The 25,644-nt window shown below is 37.8% G+C and overlaps 1 protein-coding gene across 2 annotated transcripts in view; it reads right to left on the bottom strand.

The window, feature by feature from the left end:
- GRAP2 (GRB2 related adaptor protein 2) overlaps positions 1 to 25,644 on the bottom strand; it is a 103,998-nt gene that overhangs the window by 39,050 nt on the left and 39,304 nt on the right. The gene's annotated exons all lie outside the window — the stretch shown is intronic.

Below are 25,644 nucleotides of genomic sequence, written 5' to 3' on the forward strand. Positions count from 1 at the left end.
AGCAAACAAAAGGATCATCTTGAGCAGCACAGACATGGGCCAAGAGGGAGACAATTTAAGAAAGCATCCAGGATTTCAGCAGGCTCCAGGATTATCATCAACAGGGGAGCTGTCTTTGAGCTGTGAGAAAAAGGTATGAATATCTGACTGTTATTAAAAAAAAAAAAAAAGGCACATCTGTTTATTTAGTTGTTGCACCAGTTTAGTCACTAGCAGGGGTGCACTGCAGGAGACTGACGGCCTGAAGAGAGCAACTGCCATCTAGGTAGAGTGCTAAAGACTTGCCTGGCCAACGTCTGTGCTACGTCTCTCTCAGATGGCAAAGTATTTATGGACCATGTAAATGCAAGGGGAAAAAAATGTGTAATTAAGGTTTCTCCCCAGGTGATTAAAGGCTGAAAGTACACTGTGGGGCCACTGAATAGGCTGTGCCACCTCACAACTCTGCCATGGGCTCCATCCACCATCCCCACATAAAATGGCGGCGGTCTCCCCTGCCCCAGAGTAGAGGGAGGTGATGGCCCTGCCCAGTGCTTGTCCTGTCCCCATCGGGGCTCAGCCTCACAGAAGTCTTTTATTTTCTTTCATTTTCTTCCCACAGGGCTCCAGTCCCTCCTCCAGCCTGAGGGCTGCCAGCGGCCTGTGGAAGAAGGGACATTGGTGGGAAAAGTTGTTACTGGAGGGCAGGAGCCCCCTTAGGAAACACAGCCCTTTCCCTGGCCCACAGCCATCCGCTGCTGTGCCTGCAGCAGTTAGCACCGGACATTTCAGAGAAGAGTAAAAAAGACTTGACATCAAATGAAATTTCTCCCTGCAGCCATCACTCAGAGACCGCTTGAAATCATAGCCTAAAAACATCATCTAAATTCTGCCTGGTTGACTGTAAGCAAGGAAAGGACTGTTTGCTGAAGCTGAAATAGATTTATAAGTTATCGAGTTCTTGAGTGAGTGATATCCACAGTCCCTGATTTCTTGAGGCCACTTTTCTTGTCCTTGTACCAGTTTGAGGACCTGGATGGGATTCTGTTTCCTTGAGCATGGTTCAGAGCTTGGCCAAATGTCTGTGCTTTTTCCAGCCTACTGGTCAAAAGCAGAGATACAAAATGTTTTAAACTTCTAATTATTGTTGACTGAAAAACAAGAAGCCAGATTGCTCAGGTTGTATCTGTATCTCTCAATAGACCACAGATGTTACAAATACAAATGAACAAAAAGTTATGATTGATAATAATGAAATATCTAATGTTGGAAAAAAATGTTCTTAATAGTATTTTTTGCCCCCAAAAATTACAGAGAAGGATTAAGGTGTTTTGTGAATTTTTACTAAATTGCTCTCTTGCTCTTTTAATGTCTTCAGCACTTCTGATATGGAATGTTCTGATTTTTCAATTTAAAACTGCTCTTTATCTCAACATTTTCTTTGATTTGAATAAAAAAAGTAAAACATTAAACCCTTAAGCAAACTTTTTTATATATTTTTTTTGGGTGGGCAAAACATAACTTTCCATTTGGCCTAAGATAAAATACTCTGAACTATTCAGCCAAAAAAAAAAAAAAATATTTTTCATTTTGCATTAGAAACTTTAGTCTTGTAAACATTTCAATATGTAAATAATTTTCAATATGACTAAAAATCAGTTATATATACAGCACTGTAGGACTAATCACACAGAGTTGGCTCAGGGAGGGAAGCACAGAATGTAAGAATCAGATGTTGATTTCTTGTCTACTAACGCTAATACCTAAACTGTGTTCAACTTCATTTATGTAACATGATCTACATGACATTAATTGACAAACAAAAGCAAAAGACAGGAAAATAATTCATGGGTATACTGAAGCTTCAAAACTTTATAGTCTCAATGACTTGATTTGAATATTATTTAAATAAGAACACTTATACAATTTTATATTTCTTCTTTTTGTTTAATTTTTTTTTTTGGTCAGAGTAGGATCTTTTACGCTAATGACTTTGTTTTGTTATGATTCAACTGTACTAACATATTTTTATCTCTAGAACATCCTACCCCTTTAATATCTTGGAGTAGCAGATAAATAAATACCTCTGTGCATTAAGAGTATATGATCTGTCAATGTAGAAGTCCTGTGAGGTATCACCCCCCCCAAATACTTGTAATGTCATGTCAATGTAGTATACTCTTTTTTACATCTGAAATATTCCTGAGATCCTGAAAGGACATGGAAGTGTACGCTGACACTGTTCATGTTGTTCTTTTTGTACCCATACAGAACTTCAAGCTGTCACTCTCAAACTTTTCACCATTTACTAAAAACAAAGAAACAGGAAGAAGCATGACATGCCCTGTATGATGACAGCACATCTCATCAAAATCCTGGATGTATCAAAATCAAACTGAATGGGGACCTAGATATGAAAAACCTAGATACTAAGTTTTCTGTTCAAGCAAGTTATGATTGCAGCAGGATTATATAATCATTTTGTAAAATAACAATAACAGTAATAATAAAAACAAAAACTAAGTTATGCTGACATAACTATTGTCAGAGCGCAACTCTGACAGAGGGAGTGAGTAACAAACATACAAAAGCAAAAGAGGAATCTCATGATTGGAGTTTTTAATAGCTTCATTGAAACACATGATAAATTCAGTTTCTCTCAGCAGGAGAGACAGATAAAAATGGACTCCATTTGAAGTGCAAACAACAAAGAGACACAGGGAGTTGTAAAACATACAGCACCCTCCTCATAAACATCCCACTTTCTCTCAGTTCCAAGTGTTTGCAACTGTCTCGCCCTGTGAAATCTTAATTAAACCAATATATTTCCCATCTAAGTCTTTTTGAAGATGTGTGTAGTTTGATAAAAAGGTTAATTAGCTCTATTCTTTAAAAAATTAAAAAGGTACCATTTTTGTCTTTTGCTTGAGATTCATGCCTGTCCTTGCATTAAAAATATCCCTCAATCTGGACTGTAGTAGCAAGCAGTCAGGAGAAGCATGCTGGTTAACAGGGCTGGGGGGATGGGGCTGTGATGGAAAGCAAACATTTATTATGAATTTTAATATTTTTACCTTTTGTTCTCACAAAGTGCATTACAGATTGCCTCCCTTCTTGAGGCTGGGTGTTTGTCAGGGCTTGAAATCAAATTGATACATGGTGAAGGCGGACCCTTCTCTGGTGACTCAGCTGGGAATCGCACAGAAATCTACCCAGCCTGATGCTAACTAATAAAAGAAAGGGAGGGGAACTGGAACATCTCATAAAGCTGTGAAATGACAATTCACAAGCATCATTTAAATCATTTGGAGGCTGCATTCCCTTTTTATGCTATTACTGCATTGACTAAAATGCACCTCCTATTGAGTATACCAGCTGTGAAAGCTGACAGATCCAAGCAGATCAGTCTAGAAACACTGTTGTTACAGTTTAGCAGAGCAATTCACAGACAAATGGAAGCTCTTGTTTCAATTCTGTCACCTCTCTGCTCCTGTTTAGAGCCCATCAGCAATTCCTTAGACAGAAGGGTTGCTATAGATTGACATAAGGCATTTCCTTCCCTTCTCCCTGGCTGCAGATATTGTCCTTCTGGTGTAATGTAACTTTCACTGGATCTGACATTTGCATTTGGATCCCGTTATAGGTGTGATCAAAATGCTAACTACGGTAACACCATAAAAGTCAAGTGAAGCCGTGGTTTAATAGTAGAAGGTGTTATGCTGCATTTAAACAAGCTTACTGGAAAATAAATTGAACCATTTCTTCTTTCACTTGCTAGTGCTTGCTGCATTCTTGGTAGACTTTTAATAGTAAAGCACCTGAATATGGTGTTTTCAACCTATAAATGTCAAAGCAGTTCATTGTTATGGAATACATTATTGAGAAGGACCAAGCCACTTTCCTTCTAGTTTGGTGTCAAACTGTATTCTCTCCGAAACAAGAGGGGGGTAGGCATATCCTCTGTATTTTCTCCTCGGGTCTATCATGGTTGCTGTATTTTTGGTTAAGGGCAGATGAATATGTTATTGCAGAAAGCAATCTCTTTTCTACTTTCCTCTTTAATTTTCCTACAGTGGAATCCTAGCGTTTGCTGTCCTACACATATGAGAAATAGAGAATGAACCTATTTCTGTCTGTGTGTCTTTCTGCAATATGTTAAGTGAATCTTTGAACAGTTATATTTGCAGAATTGTGTTAGTTTACAGATTTGGAGAAAATAAACACCACAAGATATGTTTGGCATCACTTAGTGACCGTATTTATGCAAAATAACTTGTTACCTATGGCACTCAGGAGGTACATGAAGAGCTTTATGAAAAATTATTCTGAGGCTAAAGTGAAAGTCAGGGAAGCAACCTCTACTAATCCCTGGGGCCCCCAAGTTCACTAGTGTGAGGGATCAGTGAACTAACACATAGTACAGTTTCTCTTTCAGAGATTATGGACGTGATATATCACAGGATGAATGACTGTGGAAAGAACTGGAGGCAATTCTTTAAGTGCCTCATGCTGTTGGACTGTTTTATCAATAGTGGATCAGAGCAAGTCACACCATTATCAAGAGGGCTTCTTCAACATTGAGACACCGAAGAATTACAATTTTCACTTTATGGATAACACTGAAAGGGATCGAGGTAAGGAGGACTTGAGAAGGCCTGTCAATTAAAATTAGGAAGTGTATGGGTGGTTATTTAAACTAATTGCTCGAGGAAAAATAGCAAGTATTTATAGCTGCACAAAGAAATCAGAAAGAGAGTAGGGAAACAAACATTTCCATATTATTTTGGGAGAAAACACAAAAATACCATCACATTTATAGACAATAACTTAGGAAAAAATACATCACCAATGACTTTAGGCTTACATATCAGTGGAAATGTTTTTGATTATAAAGACAGATGAGCTGAAATGCTGAAAACTGAAAAGAAATTAGCATCCAGTTGGCATTTCTGAAAATTACTGGCTTGAAAATAAACAAGAAGAACTAATATTTCCTAGCTATAAAATACATACTAAAATAGATTGGGATTTATATTGAGCTTTCATAGATGTATTTTCCTAGATTAATGAAGGGAATTGCACTGGAGAAGACAGTAAGAGAGAATCTGTGTATAAAAATTCTTTGTTACACAAGCACTAATATGAGAATAGGGTAATTGATGTGGATGCTTGGTGCTATAATAGCCTGGACAACTTAAGTTACTAAAGAGCATCCCAGGTGTATGTCATTTAGGAAGCAAGTGCTGAAGCTGTTTCACCCAGTGGGTTTGCTCAGTCCGCAGTTCTGACAAATATCACCGGTCAAAACAAGTTGGCTTTGAAACAAATGTGATTTTGTTGAGAAATCATACTAAAGGTACAGGGTCAGGCAAAAAGCCCATCTGGCTTAGTGTCCTCTAGCTAATAGTGCCAGTAAGGTCTATTTACTGAAAGTGGGCAGGAAGAAAAGAAATAGCGAGCCTTCTCTTGACATTCTTGATGGGATTGTTACCTCCAACAATCTAGGGTCTTGTTGAAACAGAGGTTATATATAATAAATTATAGTGAAGAGGTACTTTTTCACTGTAAATTCACTTCTTTATGTGTTTGCCTTTCATTACACTCTTTGGCAATAAATTTCACAGTTTACTTAATGCACAGTATGGAAAAATACTTCCTTCTTTTTGTTCAAAACCTACTGTCTGGTAATTTCAGTAATGTAAGCTTGTTACTCTTGGAGAAAGTAGGCCATGCTAACTTAATCAACTTCAAATCAGTAGTTCAGAAGTTTACATTTAAAGTAAAGGCACAACACTGACCACTAAAGCATCTTTACCACTGAAATGTAAGTAATGTTTTCTATTTCAAAATCAATCAGATCAGTTAAGAAACTTTGTAATTTAGGAAAGCTGTAACAGCATATGAAAGCTGTTATCTTTATTTTCGGTATCATCTCTAGACATTGGTTTTAGTTCTTAACCTGCAAGAAGCTCTTGATAATTACTAACATCTTGACAGTGAAAAGAAAAAGAAATGCCAATCAATTCACAGTAGAAAAGCATCCATGCTACAAAGACAATTATCCAGTTCACATCAATTATTCTACCTGCCAGCAATCCCTACAGAGAATCTGAATGTCAGAGTGGCTGTGGAAAATGAACTTCCTATTGTCCAGTCTATTGTAGAGTATTTCTTCTTGCACATTACTGACAAGCTTATGGAAGAACAAGAGCATGTTCTATCCTTGCTCTCACGATAACTGGTATCTACTAGATAAATGACTTCTGTATTGTACATATTGTCATCTGACATATTATATGAGAATCCAAATGCTGCAAACTACATTTTCTAGGGAAAAGAAAAAATGAAAGAAATACAATCTGAGCACCAGAGTTTTTATTCATAAATAAATTACGGTAACTGTTACCTGTATTTTCTATATGATAGACTTTTCTCATTGTTATTTAAGTTAAAGATCCTGGCAAAATTATCAGAAAGTCAAAGCCAGAGAAACAATCTTCCTTTCCCTCCCCCTTTGTCAGTTATTTACACAGGACACAGAATTGCTCATCAAGTCAATTTACATTCTGGGGAACAAATAGATGGATTACAGTATTATGTATAAAACTTATTCCTGCTGTACTGAACCATGAAATTGCAGTTAATTTTGCTGAAATGGACCATTATATTTTTAAGTAGAAGTGAAAGAAAATGAGAAAAAGGAGGCAAACTGTTAGGAACCGAACTTCAAATACAAGATTAAATTATTAGTAGGAACGTGGCACTGCTGGGAACAGCATGAGCTGTTAGATGAAGCCACTGACCTGCTGGCTTTCAGACACAACCATGTATCCACCTTGCCATAGTAAATTAGATGAATTATTGGTAGTGATGGGCCTGTCACGTTGCGCATTCATGTCCCCGAGTGATCTATGTGAAAGCAAATTCCAGCTGATACAAGCTCCATACAGCTCCTCCTGGCTCTGAGATGCCAACAGCATGCATCTGTTCTGTGCAACAAAATAATTGCATCGTGACACGGCTATAGTACAGCTGTGCATAATGATTTTGCTTGATTTTATACTGATAGATGAGATAAATTCAAGTCTGTTTAATGATTGTACAAAAATCTGGAGGCTATGAGATTAGACTAAGTAAAACTGGAACAGTACCATGAGAATTTGCATTTCAATGCCCTTTTCTCCCACTTCAGCAAAAGATGGCATGCGCTTCCACCATCTCACTGTTTAACTTGAAAGGAGTATGTAGTTTAATGCTGGGTTTAGTACAAGCCAGGGAAAACAACTCAGACTTGGTCACTCAGTTATAAGAGGTGTTTCACTGTCTTAATTAGCTATTGCCTTTCACCAGAGTTCTGGGAACTGACATTATGACATTATCTTACTCCACCCGGTTTATGAAGTGAAATGTATTAACCTAAAAAACCCTTGGGAAAGCAGTCTGGAAGCCCAACACTCCTCAATAACTAGAAGTAACCACTTGAACTACCGGCTGCCAATCCAATTAATTTATCCATTGGGCCAGGCAAGGCCAAAATTCTTCAATGTGACACTACAGTGAGATCAAGTGCATTATTGCATTCAGTGCTTGAAAAAATTATCAACAGAAAGAAGGAAATAAAGAGAAAAGGTAACACGCTATACAGTACTGAATTTTCAGGTTTATAAATCTAAGAGAGGAGGAAGCCAGAGGTCTTTCACTGTCTGCAGTCTGTCTCTTGAGGCATTATGTAACATATGCAAAAGACTCTGTTCAGCATGCCAAAACCAGGAAAAATCTGCCTTAACTTCCCTTTCTTGTGGCTCCTGACAGCATCAGAAGTTATATGACAGCAAGGTAGCTAAAACAAATCTAGATATTGTACTTTCTATGTGATGTTGTCCTCTAAGAGGGCTACTATCAAAGGCTACTCACCAACATCATATCCTCTTCAGCTCCTAACAGAATTTCCTGGTTCAGACAAACTTCAACCTAGATGTCTCTACCTTAAATTTTAAGAATAGGTATGCCAAAACTCTAAGTGAATCAAAAAGAAAATGCTTTCTATTCCAAACAAAAGTGCTATCCATTAAATAAATAAATAAATCTATAGGTCAATGGTTTTAGAAAAAGGGGAAAATGAAACATTTAGTAATAAATAACAGGTCTTTTTATAGACTACACTCTCTCATGTAGTCTCAGATAGAGTCATATTGTGGGTGTTTAAATTGGGCAAACATTTCTCTCAATCTGTTCACTGTTTGGTACAATTTGGTTTGACCAAAAAATTCACTCAGGACTGGAATAGCAGGGTGTATTAACGGTTAGTCTTAAATAGTCTTAAAAATGGTTATTCTTAAAATAGTTTGACAAAAAACATGTTGGGGTTCCATAACCAGGAAAATGAAGAATTGCTTTGGGTCAAGACTGAGGTTTCTGTGCAGAACTAGGAAGAAAGCATCAGCAGGGGAATGACAAGTGATCAGTTTAATGGACTCTTGTTAGAACTGTGCAATAATATTTGGACTGAGAAATGCAGAGACCAACACTAGAAGAATGGGGATGCTGTAGGAGATGAAATGCTCCGAAGAGATGGGTAGAGATCAACATTGTTTACAGGATTTTTGTAACTTTATGCTTCATCTCACTACAGATGTCTTGCATAATTTAGAGACCACTGGTATTCACACAAACCATATAGGATATATAGGTAACAGAGGAAATTAATTCTTTTTTATGTGGTGTTCAAAAAAAAAAGTCCTCCAATTTCCAGGCAGATCACTACTTTCAGAATAAATTGTCAGATGATATTCACTGTGAAATAACATGGGAATAAGATGACTGTACCCTAGTGCTAACTAAATCAGTATGGCTCTATGCCACAAAACAAAGAAAAATTGCCCCCGCAAGCATTATTTTCAGTTATTTTTGTACAGCTTTTACATATATCAGTTATTGCTGAGGTCTAGAAAACAGCAAGGCTATTTATTCATGAGTAAATAATTCTACATAACATTTAAACTATAAAATAAAAGGAGAGGAGACTAGTGAATAATTAATATTGCCAGGAGTTAATTTTGTTCAGATAATTTAAAATGCTGTAGATTTCATTTGAGTTGAAGTTGCACTACGAAGCTTAACTAAAGAAGCCCATGTTTAATATCAGAAGGAATCTACTCAGAATTTTTGGCTTGTTTTTCAAAGACTTAAATGCCAGATATTGAATGCAAAGTTACTGGACATGACTATTCAAGTTGACATATAGTCCAAACCAACCAAAGTCACCGTGTACAGCATTTAGTCTGTTGCTGCACCTTTCACCCTGACCCATCATTCTTAAATATTTCTGCAGTTTAGATGCAGTCAGTATAAGATAAAGGATATCATATTGTCTAGTTTCACCAAGAGAAAAACAGAAGTGCTGCAATTTTTGGACACAGTGGCAACAAATGTCTGATATGACAAAGTCATTTCAAACAGACAGAAGATTACATCTGTTTTTATTGGTTGGGATGTACCGTCTATTTGCTGCAGCTACGGTGGACAGAAAGTATATGAAATCCTTTGCGAGGCCTTCCTCTGCAATAACGTCTATGATTTATACGCGTAGCAATTCAGGTGCAGCATAGCAGGAGGCAACTGCATGTTTATGGCAGCTATAGCGTATGGTCACCAGTTGGCTGGCATGCTGTGTTTAGGCGTTGTGAGGTCGTCAAACACAGCTTAATGTTTCCATACCATATGTACTGTAATATCTGATCACCATGGGAGTAGAGTCTAGAATTTCAGCTCAGTTTATTTGTTGGCTGATAACAAATCAACTAACACTTGAAATGCTACCCTTTTCTAGTCACCTTATTTATTTATCTATTTATTTAATATTTCTTGTAACCAAGGCAGAGAAAACCACTATAATCTGCAACTTGTCCACTTTCCATCTCCCAAGCTTGCTTTCTCCTTCTCACCAGACAGGAGCCTTAGCCTTCTCCATCTTCCAGAAAAGTCAAACTTTTTCAGGCAAATAGTTTCACCTCTTCTATTTATCAAATCTTTGGAACACTGTGTAGCTCCTAATAGAAGAAACTTCAAAAACAAATTTTCTAAAGGTCATTAAATCATCCTTGATATGAATTCCTAACAGCTTAGGTACCTTTTCTTTGCATTTCACCAGTTCCATAATGCAATGTTAGCTACAAACAGGCTTGCATGGCAATCATCAGAATCCTTGAAATGATGTTTTTTTCCATACTAAATTATGTTTACAGTTAACTGGGGAGAAATAATAATCATATCAAAACTAAGAAACTGAAAAATCAAGGTGTCTCCAGTGTGTGCTCTGCAGTACCTTGAAGAATATGTATCACTCAGTCATAGCACCATAACTTTTCCTTTTAAAATCAAAACAATGCTGAAAAGCACACCTATGTAAGCCCTTCACAACACCTCAGAGATTTATTTTTTCATTATGATTCTTATGACTATGTGCAAGACCATATTCAAATTTCCAAAGGAATACTGAATTCTAAAGCAATGTCCAAATTCCAAAGGATATCATCCTATTCCTTCCTCTCAGTTCTAGCTGCAGATATGCACTTGTGCAGAAAGCTGTACCCATCTAACCCTAGTAGAGAACCTAATTACTTTTTGAGAGATTATTTTTTTTCAGTGTAGCTGCCTTAATCTCATGGTTGAAGTTCTGGCGGAAAGTGGGCTGGGCAAGAGAGGAGGAGAAGGGGAGGTGTGAGGCTGCCCACCTCAACGACTGCCAGCCATTGGATGGATTTAGCTGTATTTCAAAATCACACCCTTTTACACAACTCTAGCAATGATGAGAAACTTTAAAGCGCATGTAAATAGTACCGCATTTGCATCCACTCTGAGAACATTTTACACATTGCCAGAACTATGTGGAAAACCATAGTGCAAATAAAAAGTAGATCAAATATATGCACTGTTGAATTCAGTTACCGGTAGCTCCCTTTTGATCGTCTGTCTCTGTGGAAAATGTACTGGATAAGGCAATTTTATTCTATTTACTGGGAAGTCCTAGAAGGCAGTGAATTTGAACCTTTTTGATCAGTGGAGCCCTAAAGATTGTACAGTTAAGTTGCAGACTTCTGAACAGCGAAAGTAGGCATAATGATGGTAGTCTTATTTTTCTGAGCTCTCAGATCCCTTAGAAGCACATCATGGAATTGGTGGATATACCTTGAAAATTTGGATGAAAGCCTGAGAATCCTTTATTACAAATAAGTTAATATACCTAATAAAAGTTGCATCAGCTTTCTTAAATATTCTGTAGCAGTTACAATATAGATGTGCAAGTCCTAACACCCACATACAGAAAAAAGCTCACTTAACCAGATTGAATACGGTTGCAAAGACATCCTTACTCGCAGTAATATAAATAATGAAATAAGCTTAGCTAATACTGTACGACTGTCCCTTTAGGAGCTATGAAAAAATATAGCCAGTTCACCCAGCAATCCCAATGAGTAAAAGTTTTAATAGACGTAATTCTTTTAGTTATACAATCCTAGATATGTATGGTCAAAACCTGAAGGAAAACACAAAGTGTAAAAATTTTATTTAACATGATTTTTCTCTTTTCTTTTTTATATTGGAAATTCCAGTTTAAACTACCCTTGGAGCAATAAAATTTTTTTTTTCCTTTTATAGGCCAGCTATACTTGCCTTTTATCAATTTAAAATGATGTAACTTCCACTAACATAGGTATTACTATCTTCAGTGGCATACAAATCCTCTTGCTTTTCACAAAAATAGGCATTGTGTGGACAAAGATCAAAATACAGTCTTTGCTTTATTACACCTGAAGGGGCCTGTCTCTTTTCAACATTTTCAACCTACTGTCAAAGATGCCCACCAAAGGTTTTTTTACCTGAAAATACATTTACATCATTCTGCCTTTAACCAAATGCCAAGACTAAGGGCAAATTTTCTCCACCATAAACAGAACAATATAGCACTCTCCAACTGTTGCGGGTGTCTCTCATCAGCATTTCTCCTGTGGCTATGGTTTATACCAAGAGCCCGCTGTTATTGCCTTCCTACCCTAACAGAACAGTTTTATGTTTGAGTCTTAGTACTTGATACAGGCCTACATTATTATTTCTGTCGCTGATTTCCTGTGTAGTCTTGGACAAATAATCTCTTTATGCCTCTGATGGTAAAATGAGGCTAATGCATCTCAAACTTATAAGGATATTCTGAAGATCAGTTGATTAGTCTTTGTGAGAGACTCTGATATTAGAGAACAGATGCTTCAAAAAAGCCAGTAAATATACAGCGATCTTTGATTTCTGGTCTTCCACAGCTTTTTTTTAAAAAAGCTTTCCACTTAATAAATCGCAGCTGGATGACTGTTCTTTTTTACTCAGCAGCTCTCACATTAGTTTTCTAAGGTGGAGCCAATTTTCTTGCCTTCTTCCTCTGGAGCTCTTTACCCTTTGCAGATTTAGTACAACATATCCTTTCCAAACATTTATTTTTTGCTTTTTATCCTCACATTCCCAAGTACCTTATAAATGCATGTATACAGAAACTTTCAAATAACAAAGAAATAAGACTGCTGCAGGGATACCACATGGCAGATAGATAAAAATGCTATTAAATAGTTAGCTGTGTTGTTCCTTCATCGAATCATATCGGAACACCCACAATGGGAGGTATAACAGAAATACCATATATTCTATAGAAACTGCTGAGAGGAGCTTTTAATTGTATATAATGTAAATCATCAGGACGCTAAAATTAACCTCCTAATCTTTTAAGTGTAATTTGGGATAATTAACCACTCCAGCTAATAAGGACGTTGGATTTTGTGTCTCATCCATAGCTGATTGCAAAGTCAGCATATTTTATGGGTGTTGGTGTAATACAAACTCAGAGGAGTGTTCTGCAGACTAAATTGTTGTGGCCCCCATTCCAGCAAAGTTTTGCTTGAAGACTCCTGGCTGAGAACTAAAATGCATGAGCCTCATAGCCCAAGTGAAATATGGAGGTAAGAATCCAAAGTGCATGGCCACATAACCCGTGTACATTTTAGGAATGCTCTACACATTTCTGCTGAACTGGATTCTTCAGGGAAGAATTCTATGAAGGATTAGTGCTTTCTGTAGGAAAGACCTTATGATTCAGGACACTGATCATTAATGCAGAAAAAAAATAAATGCTTTCATACAGCACAGTGTGAAACAGCCAACAAAAGAACACATATACACCAAGTAATGACAATATCTTTTCATTTTCCTTCTATGTTTTTTTTATACATTTATCTTAAGTATATAAATTTATCTCAGGAAATATCAATCTTAAAAAATTGTCATTAGTTTTTCAACTGTTCCCTACTCTCCTGTTACGCTCCGTGTGTTATGGAGCGCATGTCAGACGTAATGCAGCAATAATGTTCCTTTTAAAGTAATAAGTAGATGAGGGGGAAGGGATGCTGATCCTGGTTTGCAGGGTGTTCACTCATCTGTATAATTTTCACATAAATGAGCAAAACAACCCTGCTTCTTATATTCACGTCTCCCCTGTTAAAAAAAAAAAGGGAGCATGTTTCAGACACCAGGGATATGAACACAGAAGGCAGCAGGTAAGAACAGGAGGGCTATGCTGAACCGTGAATCTGTCTGGCTTTGTCAATTATCATAAAGAGTTATAAACTCTGTTAGTATTCAACTCCAGCCATTGGCAGTTGGCATTGCAGTTAATGGACTGAATGATGCCTCAGAGGCATTTTTCTACCCGATTAACTCCAGGAAATTTAGCACCTGTGTAAAAAGACACCACCCCAAATAATTAAAAAAAAAATAATCTCAGCAGAACATTTTTTTCCAAGGCAGCATCCTTCACACATAGAAACCAGCTTTTCCTGACACCCAGGCGAGCAGCTGTGACACAAGACAATTTCTGGACATCACTGCTATGAAATTATCAGAGTCAAATTTTATGGGTAACAGCGCTGCATTTAGAGGAAAAGTTGATGGATACCTAGCAGATTTATTTTTATCATCATTCTATTCTCCCACCTTCAGAGTAACTAAGAAATAACAAGCAGCTGGTGTTAGCAGTGAAATACTCCAAATGAAGATGTGCTCTCAGGGGCAGATTTTTGGACACCAATAACTGAAATGAATGTAGCGATTTTGTCTGCCATCTTTTCCTTCTGGTATAAATGCTGTAAGAGTGTGGACTTAACCATGCTTTGCCAAGTCTCTATCACATTCCCAAATACAAGGAAGGGGACCGTGATGGTTTCTTAGCTGGCATGCACTGACAGGAATCAAAATTCTATCAAAACAAATGCACAAACTGCAATTAAAACTACACCAGAGATAAAACTGCACAGTTTGAACATTATAATGCTTTCTCTAGGTCCTCTGAGAGACCTGTAAAGAGTATGCAGCTCAGACTACTTCAGAATAGTTTTTACTGGGACATTGTGGTATCTTAGGATGGAGTTTATTTTATCTCATGTTGTAAAACTGCACTGATCCCAGCAAGACACCCTTTCTGAATTTTGCCACGTACTCACATTAAATACTCTCTTAGATCATCAGTAATCCCATTTAAATCAATCAGGTGCTACCTAACAGGAGTAAAAAATATCACTATTTGACTCAGCAATTTAGATAGAGACTTAGGCTTCTTGGCTAAATCAGTTCTGGCATATGACTACCAGTCAGCAGAAATGAAGCCCCCCAAACATGTTTTGGAAGATCTTTTGTAAAATGCAGTGTAATTTGCAGAATTATGTATATCAATAGTGAATAAATGCATAATATATCTACAAAATTATGTGGGTATTCCAGGGTAAAACTCCTTAGTTCATTAAAGTTGCATTGGATGCCTGGCTCTGCACAAAATAGACTATTTTAAAACTAGTTAATTAGTACATGAATCATCAATGCTTTACATCTGTCAAGTGTATGAAATATTTCACCTAGCTAGTTAAAATGTTTAATTTGGAAGCTGCTTTATGAATAAATATACCATCCATACTTCTCAAGGTATGTTTTTAATGACTGTGTGCTGAAAGATTCCAGAGCACTGAGGAGGCAATCCCCTTTAAGGTTACGTGAACATATCTATGCTCTTCCCTTAATGTTAGGACATAGGGAAGGGCACTAGCGTGACCTATACTGAAACTGGCAAACAAAAAAATAAAAAACAAAATCTCTGAAATTATCAAGCAACAACTCATTCCTTACAGTAGAGAATACAGACCACGGCTGGATTTGAATTCAGCTGTTGGGTAAATGAGGTCTTCAGCAACTGAATTGCAGAGCAGCAGGAGAAGAGAGGAATAAGAAAGAAAATTTGAACCTAAAATATTGCATCTGTCCTCAGAAAAGCACTTTGTAAACAAATTGTAATCAGTTATAACTCCACACTGTATGATTCTGAGGACACGTTCTTCAGCCAAGGCAACTAATTCTTTGTGCACCCAGGAGGGGAGGTACACGCCCCCAGATTTTTATGACATCTTAGTAGGAAATGGAGGGCAGTCTCATCTCTTATTCCTACCTGCCCATGATGATTATTTCAGTAGGCTCTGTGAAGACCTGCTATAACTGGTTTGCCTCCTTCTTGAATCCATATAATCTATAAATTGTGCCACTGCATTTCAAAGAGGTTTGGAAGTGATATACATATTTTTGTTTTAAAAACATTATTAAATGATGGCAATATTCCACCACATTCTTGCCAAATTTCTTCTCTTATTAGTATCAGCAGCATCCACTACGACCCAACTCTTCCCTCTGCTCAGCAAGCTGCTCTCTCAGTGGATGATGAAACTTGGCATGGATAAACAGAAAATCGTATTAGCGATGCCCACACGTGCTGTGCAAGGGCTTGTACGTGATCTATGGCACTGAAGGAAGACACGCAATCTGATTACAAAAGTGGATTTTGTAAAGAGTTCATCTCTATGGTTGCTAAGTCAGCATAGGCAAAGCTTGCACATCTCTTTTTTTAAATGGTTTGAGATAAAATCTGCTTCATTCTACTCTGATTTCCATGCATAGCCCACAGAAATTTAGGAAAGCAGGGCTTTCCAACTCATAGCTATGCCTTCCTACTTTTCATGCTTTGTAATATTAATATTTAGCATTCAGAAAACACTTTACTGTTTCAACTCACTGTCTAATTAAATATCACTGTAAGATACTAACTCCTCAAAAAAGGCAATAGATACTCAGGCGCAGTACTGCACAATGTTATCTGATATTTTGTACTTCTGTTCTAAAAATAGTGAACTGCTGTGCTTTCTCACAATATGATAGCAGCAGGGGAACGCTGACTTTTTAATGGTCTTAATGGTAATAACATTAGGCGGTACTCTTCCTGAAGTTAGGGACCGGATTCTTGTTGGTTGTAGCACTATTTTAAGGCAACATAAAGAGTTTTTTTTAAGAGTTTGAACACTAGCAGGTTGTTTCATTCCCAGTTTTGCATCCTGTCCAGTGTTGCCTTGTTGTACAACATGTGCTCCAGCTGGAAGCAAACCCACAAGAAGATCCTCTTGTAGGAAATACTTAAAAACGGCTCAGAAAACCTGAACACACTTCAAATGTGGTTGCAGACCATGTCTAGAGCAACCTATTCTAATGTTTCCTGACATTCTTTCGTGGTATGGCCCAGAGTATGTATGAAGTACTAGCAGCAACAAAATATAAAAACACAACTCTGGCAAACTGAATATTGGCCTTAATATTATATGGCCATGTAGCTTTGTTAAAAATGTATAGTGCTGTGTAATAGCCAAGCACCTCACAGCTCGATTCACAGGCAAATGCACGTACATGAGCACCTTCACACAAAACTGATTCCGACTAGCACTGGGATGCCCCCATGACACACAGACATCTCCTCCCCTGACTCAGAAAAGATGGCATGGCCTTACTTAAAAACAGTGCCAAACATTTCAGAGAGCAAGCTTCCTCCCAACTTTGTTCTTAATGATAGCAACTATAGATGAAAGGATATCAGATGTTTGCGCTTCCGTGACATCCTTATGGTGAAACAGTGGCCTTGATGCCTCTCCACTCATTCACTCTTCTTTTCACCTTGTCCTTTACTAATGCCTATCTCCCCTGTTGTGTAGTTCTAGAAATACCTCCTCCACAGCCTAGCCACATCCTGGAGCTCCCCAGACCACAGAGTTTTGGACCTTGGCAGACTCATTGCATAGTTGCGCTACAGTAGAGGAAACATGTTCACCCATCCTTTGTGTCATCAGAGTGAGAAAGCACACTGCTTACTCCCACACACTTGGCAAACCCCAGATACTGAGGCAAAAGCTGAGCAGTTCAATGTAGACAGGGAGGTGTGAGCCTCTTCTAGGAGGGGACTTCAGGCTTGTTTGCAATACCTGCTCCAACATTTTCCACAACGGACTTGTGAGGAGGCACAGGTCACCAGGGTCAACCCTAGGACCCTATCATCTTTCACAGGCTTAAGTTTACCAAATAACTTGGGCCATCCCTGGCCACTACAACTTCTCTCCAGTCTCATCTTCAGTTATCGCCTGCTAACGTGTGATGTCAGCTGAGATACCTGGATAAGATCCAGGAAGAAGACCAAAAGCAGGAGGTGGAGAAGTAGAAACTCTTTGGGCACCTTTCTTCATTTGAATTTGTGTCCACAGAAGCATCCCTATACCAGCAGGAGCCAGCATAATCTCTGGCAGTAGCTTTCCACACCCAGATCTGCTGGAACAGCTAAAAGCTAATCCAGTTGCCTCACCTCTTGCATCACAGCAGATCCTCACATTACTGAGGATTTTTGCATAGGAACATAGTTTTGATAGGAAGCTCCCTTGGCAATCAGTAGTACCAGAATCATGACACTAACTGCGGGGTTAACTGAACATTATCTTACAACATATTCTACATTTTCATTCTGATTCTCTCTGACATATAAAATAATATCACCACAGGAACATGCTCCTACCTTGCTCAAGACCAACGTGTCTGGTCTGGTGCATCAAGGGAGATGAAATCCCAATCTACACGAGATAAATCATTCACTACGTTTCAATATATGAACACATGTCTGAGTTTACTGTCAAAATTACATAATTCAGAGAATATAAGAATAATTCTGCAAAATTGGACTAAAGGTCCTAGTTCAGTATCTTCAGTAATAGAAGAACCTAAGTACTACCTTGGCAAAACCTGCAAGAACTGAGATAAGTTCTGGGTGATCATTTATTGAAGCAAACTTCTAGCTTCAAGTCATGTAATAGTTTCAAGAACCTGACATAAAGGATGTAGGTAGACCACATTCAGCAGCCACACATTTGAAATTTCAGCCACACATTGAAATTGATCAGTCTGATTTTGAACCCCTTTCTATTCTTGGCCTCCTCAAAATTCTGTGGCGCTGAGTTCCACGATTATATGCAGTGGGGAAATGTGTTGCTTTCGGTTTGTATTAAAGCTAATTTATTACAGCTTATAAATTCACCGGGTGACCTTTAGTTTTTGTGTTGTGAGAAATAACAAGTAGTCATTTCCTATTCACTTTCTGTGCTCCACATGTCTTTTATAGATCTGCATAATATCTCCTGTTTTTTTCCAAGCTAATGAAACCATTTAGTACTTCCCCCTGTATGAGCCACTCTTTACCTTAAATCACACTTGCTGTCCTCTGTAATCTTTCTAGTTCTTTGTGACAGTCAAGGTGAAAATGCACCAGGAATTCATACAGTAATACAATGGTGTTTTCTGATTTATTCTATTTTCAGTAACTCTTAATGTTCTCTTTGTCTTTTTCACCTCTGTGCAGCTATGAACAGATATTTTCATAGATGCATGTGAGACAAACTTAAGGTGTCTTTTGCAAGCACTAATAACTGATTTAAAACCCATCACAAAATGCCAAAGAACACTGAGAAGATTAAAATACTTAAGGTCTGAAAGAAGGAGGACTGTGTCAATGCTAGTAGGTTAATTCACAATAGCAATGTACAGCTTTCCTAGTAAACTGGATTAATTTTGTCACCCTTCTATGTAGCCTTAGTTGCTATGAGTAACATGGAGATTTCCTGTGTTGTGATACAGTGGTAAGGGGATAGGTGAGCATGGGACCAGAATCAGGTGGAGCAGGCAAACGTGGATCTGGCTAAGTCATTTTGATTATGTCTCTATGAATGCAGGGTCTAGGGTTAGAGAGGGAAACAACACTCTCGTCAGCTTTTAAAGGAAAGGACTTACAAATTTGGGTGTAAACAACCCGTATTACTGGTAAGTATACAGTTTTGTACCGTAACATGAGCCATCAGAGGCTGACATTCCAGACTATTTGTGATTAGACTGAAAAAGATGAACAAAGGAAGAGGTGAAAGATTAGAGAAGAAACAGAAATAACGGTAGAAGAGTTTTCAGGAGAGGAGATTATTATGGCAGGACATGACATTGAGGACCCGTTGGACAAATTGTTAATATGACATTGTATTTTTAACTATATGCACAGGTAGGTTGCCTAATTAGCTCTTCTTACTTCTATAACCAGGTTTAAATTTTTCTTGATGTTTAATACATGAACATAAGTCTGGAGCATATTTTACTGGAAAAGTGATGTACAAACAATGCAGAGCATGAGTGAGCAAAATCATAATGCTGCCTAAACTGCCAACAGCAAGCTATGAAATACATATTTTTAACTATGTTGGAGATGCTTGTTGATTTAGCATATAATTCCCCACTTCACTCCACACAATGCAGGTCTCAAGTCTCAGAAGACAGACTTGGAGGAGGAAAAAAAAAAAAAAAGCTTACATAGAACAATTCTTTCAGCTTAAACATTAAGCTTTGAAACAATACATTTCATCCACTCAGTGCTGGACCTCCAATATCACCCCCGTGGATGCTGTATTTTGAAGCAGATCAGCCCTTTTTCTTACTCTCTTGAAAATTCATTTGCTCTCTTGCTGGAACCTTCAAAAGAAAATGTTTTGGGAACTGCTCCATTGATCAGAGCTAGCCCTCAACTTATTTTTTTTGTGAACCTTTTTGAATCCTCATTCACCCTTATGGTTTTGTGTAAATTCTAATATATCTCCCTAGTAACTCTGACTGAAGATATCCTCCAGGTTGAACTAGAATACTGGACTAGAAGAGAAGGTTATTGTGCCACATATGGTGAAATCACGGAACCATAGGATATTCTGAGTTGGAAGGGATGCACAATGATCATTGAATCCAACTACTCGTTCCTCACAGGAACGCCCCAAAGACAAACCGTCTATCTGAAGGCACTGTCCAAATGATTCTTGAACTCTGGCAGGCTTGCTGCCCTAACCCCTTCCTTGGGCAGCCTGTTCCAGTGCCCAAACACCTCTTCCTAACGTCCAGCCTGAACCTCCCCTGTCGCAGCTCCATGCTGTTTCCTCAGGCCCTATCACTGGTCACCAGAGAAAAGATCAGTGAGAAATATCAAGGGATAGATGAGACATCATTATAATTAACTACAGGGTAATAATTTTTTTTATTAGTGATTGAGGACTTCTCAAAACAGAAGTGTGCCTACTAGATTTAAAATGGAGTGACAGCTTAGTAGTCAAAGAAAAGGAAGAAAGGTAAGGGGAACACAGCTATGTGCAGAATCACGAGCTTGTACTTAGTTTGTTTCCTCAAACCTGAAAAGGATGAGACAAGCCATAGTGGACAAACAGGAAAGCTTCAGGAAGGAGATCAGAAATAATACAAGGAAAGTTTTGGAACAAGAGAGAAATGCAAACACTGACCAGACAGTTCTGAAAAGTGACTTTCAGTAGACACATACGAGTTTAAGCAAAATAAACTACATTATTAAGCTCTAACGGTTCAACTGCTGCCAAATGCATCAGTCTAAATGAAGGCAATGCTACTTAATGGACTGCAGTGTACTCCACAGCACTTGACAACCATTCCACTCCTTGACAAGATCTTGGAAAGGAGAACTGAAATTGCAGCAAGATGTCCTGAACGTGGGAGGTAGCATTGCTATTGATCTTCATTGTTTACTTTTGCAGCTGGCTTTGCAGCTTTATTTCTGCATCCTTAAAAAGCTCTGAGAATGCTTTTGCTGGCCCCTAAGAAATCAAAGGGAAGAGTAAGAGGTTTTGGATTTAAAATATAGAGTGCCGAGCAACTACAAACATGCGGCAGAGGAAAAATGTAGACATTGGGCAAAATAGCAATTAAAAATTTCAACCATTCATTGTTTTGTTACTACATCGGTTCTTTTGATTGGCTACATACAACAGTTTTGCACTAAATACTATTTTGCACCTTAAATACTATTTAGAATTTTATTATTTATTTATTTATATTTAGAAATAAATACTATTTAGATCCCAAACATTAATTTACCCTCCTTAGCCTTTCATAAAAACGGCACTCTCCTTCAGCTTTTCTTCTTCCAGCTAATCCTGACATAACATGGCATGGCTATTAGAATAACATGTATATCAACTAAAGCCTGATTCATATTTAGAAACAAAACAAAAAAGTAAGCCTCTCTTTCAATTTGGAGTTGAACCTAAACAAATAGAGACTTGAGAATGGCCTGTCAGTTTTTCCAGTCATTTTTCATTTCAAAGCTCTGTATTTTCTTTAACATGTGAAACAAAACAGAGAAATGCTGAAAGGATTCCCTCCCACCCTGGTAATTCTGGTCTAGTTTTTCAAATTTGAGAGGAAGAGGGAAAACAAACATCAGCCAAACTTTTGGACGCTTAAGTGAATTAAGCTACCAAGACTTTAATGTTGGGCCAGCTCTGAACAGCCTAAAAGGAATTGGACTTCTGTGGTACTCTTTCTTTGTTGTGAGAAAAAGGAACATAGATGAGGGTTATTCTCTTTTTTTGTGCGTCTGTGCATGTGTGTGTCTAGTTTTCTTATTGTTGTCATAATTGTCTTGAAGAAAGATAAACTTAGACAAGAGAAATATGAATTTCAGGGCATTTCCTGAAGATCTGTGTTCAAACTTTCATCCTGTTCATCATCAAGTAACTGCTTTCAACTTCTACATGGCTGTTTCTGTTAACCCACCCACATTGCAATCCTATAAGATCATACACATTTATGTCACTCACAGTTACTGCTACCAGTCATATGTCAATCACGGTTCCTCCCTGTCTACCCTGGGTGGCTGTCAACCTGTTATCAGGGCAGAATCACTTTAACCTGTTCTAAGAATTTATGCCTTTCATCATGACTGTAGCACAGAAATATCCTTTGCTAATAACGGGTGTTAACAGTAGATGCAGTTAGAATTGTCTTGACATGCTTGAATATTATTCAGCATTGTTTCAACTTCATTTCTTCCCATCATCCTCCTTCAAGAAAATTACTTTTATTCCAGTATAGAAAAAAAGCCTTAGTTCCCTGTTCAACTGCTTTTAGCAGTGCAGCGATAAACTATTTAAACAACCAGCATCCTGCTGTAATTTTTAAGACTTTTCTGCAAAGGAAGATAACCATCTCAAATACTACATGGTTGGATTCTAGCTTTGTGTGTCATCAACCAGTACACAAGCAGAGAAGCCATTTATCAGTTTCTGGTTTCCCCTTGAAAATCAAACCAACTTCAAGGGGAAGTTGGCTACAATTTCACCTTATGAAAACCAATATGTAGTGACTTATGGTGCTGGGGCAATAACAACTCATTTCATGCAAAGACCTGGCTACCATTTCAACAGAATCAAGAGAAACAAGGAGTTTCCATGCCTGCAAAGGCACATTTAGTATGAATTTCCCAGTAAGGGCTGTACCGAAACAGGCTGTATTCTCCCTCCTTAGGCCCTTGGGATGTTCTGTGTGTGGTTGCACAGTGCCTCCCCTCCAGTCAAGATATGCCCAAACCTTTGGTACACTATTTCACAAGAGTGCCATGTAGTTCATTTAATTTTATCCTTAAGTACTTTAATACAAAAGATATGATAAAGTACAAGCATTAGAAACACTATCAACAGAACTAAAAATGTTAACTGGATAAAAGACAGCTCTTCTTAGAAGATGTTTTCAGTAACAGCTATGGAAATGCAGTGCAAGGACTTTTTATTTTAAGAGCAAAGTTTGGTCTAAGTATGAAAGATGTTCTCTAGTAGACCAGGTCTACCAAATAGGTCCATTACTTTAACAGTGATCAGAGAAGCCTGTGAGAGCTCATTATAGGGTTCTATGCTCTTGTTGTAACAACACAGAGCAGCAGCACCTCTAGCTGCAGTGGAATTAGTGGTATTACTGCTTGCAGCAGGGGAAATATTTTAATCTCCCTTAAACCCTTTTACAGAGGAGGGAAACAAGCATTCAATTATTTTTGTTGTTAAATACCTGCTTCTAATCACCTCAATTTCTCATGGTTACACACACAATTACCTGTAATCTTAAGCATTTTTTAAAACTATTGGTACTTGGGCAAACAGATTCATTATGCACCAATACCAATCAAATAGTTTGCATTTGTAACCACCTGGCTCTTCTTCCTCCTCCTCCAACTTAAATTGAATGGAAAAAAAAATACTCATAATGATCAGAGCAGCTCATATATGAATATTCATCCCTCCATTTATCATTTCTCTTTTTCTTTTCTATCAGGACTTGACAGTGTTCAGTGAAGATGAGCTGATCCCCTCCACCACTACTTTACCATCATCCTGTTTTGCCATAACAGCACATGACGAATGGCACCCGTGGCTAAGAATGCTGTCAGCAGTGCCTGGAGTTGAAGTATGATGTTTAAAATGTTCACGGCTTGATCAGAGCTTATATCCTGGTTAACACAGGACTTTCATCTTCCTGAAGTTTATCAAAATAAATCTATTTTGAAAGTTATTGCATAATGAAGTATTAGTACAGAAAGCAAAACAGGCCCTACTTCATATATTATGACATACATTTAAAAGTGAAGTCCAGTCCACCAGGAAGAAATAGCATAAGAAGGGATTTCAGAAGAGGCTTGGTTTGATTCAGGCAACTATGCACAAATACAGATACAATATGCATCTGTAGATATTAAATCTTTTTCTTGAACCTCCTTTTTCTTCGACCTTATGGTGCTAAAGTCCCACAACAGCCCTCTTGCATACAGATTATTATCCTCTTTTCATCCTCGTTCATAGATATCCTTTATCTTAGCATATAATTACTTATAAAAATACAGAAAATACAATGGATTACCAAACTCAGCCTCTAGAGACGTTCAGTACTACAGGGAGAGAAGCACATTTTCATAAGATACTGAGAGTGAAATGGGAAGGGTATGTAGCAGGGAAACATTTTGGGAAGCAGACGAGAGTAGGAAGGGAGGAAGACAGGGCAGAAAAACAGAAACGAGGATCAGATCTAAGCAACATGAGAGGGGAATTTGGGCCAGGAAGCCTAAATAGAAAACTCTTAGTATTTTTCAGATATGTTTTGCATAATACTAGTGTAATGGAAGCAGTCCTTGAAACTGAACTTTCTATATGTTAATTTTTAACAGCTGACATCAGCTTAAAATATCTTTTTATGTAGGAGCAGTTCAGCTTTCCCCCAATATGTTCTGTGCTTTCCTTTCTTCTATTTCATTGGGACTAAAATCAGCTTCGTTGAAGACAGTCCACCTCTTCCTCCTGCTGTCTTGTTTCCTACACCTCCCTCCAGTGAGAGTCTTCTATAACGTCACTGTTGATGTCACTAGCAGAGGGCTAAGACTGTAAATAAAAGGCACAAGGTGACAGAAGAATTAGTGGTAGGGATAACTGAACTATCAAAAACCAGGAGGCTGTTTTCATGACACTGCTCGTCTCCTTAGAGATGAAAAATGAAGAGGAGTCAGATGAAGGATATCTCAGTGATTAAAAAGTGAATTGGTTTTCTTTTTTTTTTTTTCCTCATGCATTCAGTGAGATTTCAGCAACTCCTTACATTCATAATGAAGACATGAAAGAGAAGACAAAGAGAAGACAGCTAGACTTGTAAAATTGCATTTAGGTATGCACACAAGAAATACATGCAGCAGAAAAATCCTGTTGAATTTTATTCCTGGCCTTTGACTGTGAAAACATAGGAGAATGTGTTACTATTAATTGTGCATATAAAACAGGCCATACATTTCTTTCTAAATGCCTCTGAAAGAACTGGGTGTGGTGGCAGTAATGCAACGGCAAGAAGGTTCATTTTTACTCCTGTTAATGCAATAGGCCACCAAAAAAGTGGCTGCAGTAAAAGTCAATTAGAGGGCCAAAAGAATGAAAAGGCTTAAGCATACTTAAGGCTGCAATTCCCTTGCGTTTATCCTGAAGAGAGAAATAATCATTATATCATATTCAAAAGCCTCAGGTAAGTTTGAGACTTGCATGCCTGTGATTACAGGGTCTGTCCCACGAACCTTGGGGTAACGCAAATCTTCTAACATGCCCTTAGCAAAAACCTATCTTAAAATACACTGAATTTAATGCAGTAAATTGCTACTCTGTTTTCTAGATTGTTGCCTCAGTTATTGTCAAATTGGCTGTATCACATGCACGTTCTTGCTCTCACAACACATACAAAAAGTATAGAAAAAAATCTAGCCAGAGGAAGGAACTCAACATAAAAAATCTAACAAAATATTAATTAAAAAAAAGCGGTAACAGAGGATCTGAATTAATTATACTTCTCATACCTCCCATATCCCAAATTCTCTAT

The sequence above is a fragment of the Anser cygnoides genome, chromosome 1 (genome assembly GCF_040182565.1).
Source record: "Anser cygnoides isolate HZ-2024a breed goose chromosome 1, Taihu_goose_T2T_genome, whole genome shotgun sequence".
NCBI classification, from domain to species: Eukaryota; Metazoa; Chordata; class Aves; order Anseriformes; family Anatidae; genus Anser; species Anser cygnoides.